The sequence below is a fragment of the Aptenodytes forsteri genome, unplaced genomic scaffold, assembly GCF_000699145.1.
Source record: "Aptenodytes forsteri isolate BGI_AS27 unplaced genomic scaffold, ASM69914v1 Scaffold136, whole genome shotgun sequence".
In the NCBI taxonomy this organism is placed as follows: Eukaryota; Metazoa; Chordata; class Aves; order Sphenisciformes; family Spheniscidae; genus Aptenodytes; species Aptenodytes forsteri.
This window is the reverse complement of record NW_008796111.1, coordinates 3432325-3435301: the sequence shown is the minus strand read 5'-3', so window position 1 is coordinate 3435301 and position 2977 is coordinate 3432325.

The window sequence follows — 2977 nt, the reverse complement described above, 5'->3', positions numbered from 1 at the left end:
CCCCCAAATTTGGCAGTGGGACAGCCACCCCAGGACACCCCGAGGGGTATGAGCAATGGAAACCTGGTGACAAGAAAAGAGATGTCCTCACCATTAACGGTGACATGCTTGTAATGGACCACGACAGGGTGGAGGAGAAGGGAAGCATGAAAAACATCCCAAGGAAAAAAGAAGCAGGGGATACCTGCGAGGAATATGCATAAGAGGTTTATTCAACAGGGAGACGGGAAGGGGGAATTTTTTTAAGGGCAAGTATTCAGCTAAAGCTGCCTAAAATGAGGCCAGGCCTTACGGAGAATGGATATTTTAAGTGGCAATTTATTCCACTAATAAAAAAAGACGGATGCAGGTGCTTTGGCAGGGCTGTGGACGGGAGCGGGCAAGAGCTGCGGTTGATCAGAGCCGGGTCTGCAGCACCGGCCGTGCGAGGGGCTCAGGCACAGCTGGTGGCTCTGCGTTTATTGGGCTCCTGTTCCTTCGTGCCAGAGCCCGCGTATGGATTTCAGCTGTCCAGAAAGCACTACCCGCAGCGGTGTCTCGCGCAACGGCTCTGATCACAGGCTGCGGTAGGTGATGAGAGGTATTTTATCCAGATGCTACAGCCGTCCCTTCTGCAGCTGGACAGGGAAGGGCTTGTGCCCATGAGCTGCTCCATGCTTGCACCAGGTCCTTTCACGCCAGGAGGTTTCTTGATCAACTTCCTGAGGCAGAGCAGCAAGAAGACAAGAAATCTTTACAAGCTGGACGGTGCCGTGCATGTCAAATTGCTCAGGGCTCCTTGGGGCTGACCGTGCTGCTCCAGAGCCGCGGTTCTTGCGCATTGTCCTGCTGAAACCAGGCAACGTCCAGCTTTTCACCGTTATCCCTAAGTCCAGAGTGCACGAGTCAAAGTGTTGTGGAGATGAAAAATTAGACTCTGAAGTAATGGAAGGGGTAAATAACACTTTGCAGTAAGCACTGAACCGGCGCAGCCGTCCGTGCATACCTGCTCACACCGACGCTCGTATTGCAGCACTGCGAATGGCAAGCCCACATAGAAGCTGCAACCTTGGCTCTCCATTTTAGTGTCATTATCACCATTATTTCAAACCTGGCAGTAACCGGGGACACTGAGCAGGTTTCAATTCCGATACCATCTATACCACACACAGAGGAAAGATCATCCTATGCTTATCCCAAGGAGAATATACTCTCAATACTCTCAGTTGGCACAGATCCCTCGTCCTCTGTTCCAGTATATACTACTTTCAAACTATCACCCTCGTATTAAAAATAAAACAAAACTATCTATGTCTCTCTCCTTCACTGCAGTGTCTGAGTTGAAAGGGTAGAAGTGCTTACAGAAAGTCATGGTTAATGTTACCCTGGAAGGATCCAGGACGGCATACCAGAACCTGGTTTTGGCATCTGGGAACCAGTTTTCAGCCATATATATCACCGTTCCTGTGTGCACTCTGGTCCACACAAAATTAGCCCTGTGGAATGTGATTTAAAATTTGCTTTCCAGAAGTACTTATATGCAGGAGCTAAAATTTGCTCTTTCTACATTTCCTACCTGTTTAGGAGAGAAGGAACAAAGTCCTGGCCCTTTGTTATTTGGGTTTCTTCCCGGGAAGGTTTGCAAAGCCCACATCTAGTGCTGCGGTTTGTTTGCAGCCTGAACAAAGACCTTTTAAGCAGCAGCTCCCAACAGGAGCTCACCACCTGCCTGCCCCTTGCCTCGCAGTTTACTTTGGGGTCTCTTTTTCAATAATAGCTGGAACATGTGTGCAAACCGGTGTGGGGTTTTTTTCCTCTATGCCTACAGCGCTGGCTGCAAACCAAACGCCAGCCCAGGGTGTGCAGCTGGGAGAGAAAAAAAAAAACAAACAACAACCTGTGGAATGTTTTCTTGCTCCTGAGAGCTCCAACACTTCCCTGCTTGGGGGAGCGCTTGCCGTGGCTGGCACTTGCTGCATCCAGCAGCCAACGGGGTTTCCTTTCCAGTGGGCTCCAGCTAGATTTTGGGCAAAGGATGGGGGAGAGGGGGATGCATTTAACAACTGCTTGGTCATATTTTTCAACTGATGCCATTTGGCTTCTTGCACAACCACCACTCTTGCACGTCCCTGCAAATGGTGGCTTGTTGCACAACTGCCATGTCCTTGCAAATGGTCCCACGAGGGCGAGGGGGGCTGCTTTGCACCCGGGCGTGGAAGTTTGTCCTCACCAACAGGTTTTGAGATGTGTTTTCACCTCCCTGATACCTCCCTCATGGCCACAAAAGCAGGGTGGACGCAGTTTTCTTAGCCAGGAATCCAGAGCGGTGTGTGCAACCCCAACCCCACTCGAAACCCTCCTGGAGACAAGCCCTGCCGTGCAGCACACAGCGGCCCCGAGCACCTTCCTCAGTCCAAGCAGCTCATGCAAGAATAACACGGAATAATGGATACGTCTGAGGATATGGCACTGAAAAGGAACAGGGTACTTCGGGGCGTGCTGGCACTCTGCTCCGCTTCCCGCTCAGGGCTGGACGCCTGGGGAGAAGCAGGGTATTTATGTGCTGGCTTGGAGGGATTAATTTTCATGGTAAATAGGGACACCAGAGTTTTTCACTATTTATTGGTAGAGATTCAATTTTGCAGGGGCTTGTGGTAAGTTTACGGCTTGTCCAGGCAGGAGGGCGGCTGGAGACGTGGTGTGGGCGGCGTGGAGCCCCCGCGCTCTGCGGAGGGATGCTGCCTGCAGCCGGCCAGGGAACGTGGATGGTTCCTGCAATATCAGCTGATAACGGGAGCCCTACACAGCTCATCTCAGCTGTGCCCGAGGAAGGCTCTCAGCACAGCCCTCTCGGGTCAGTGCTTTAATGCTGTCGTGCCATTCTCACCGCATACACAACACCCCTGCGCTCCCCCCTCCCGGAGCCCTTTCCAACTTGGCTGAAGTGGTTTAAAGAGCATTTTCTTCTCCGGGCATGCCTGCCTTTCCACCAGACCCC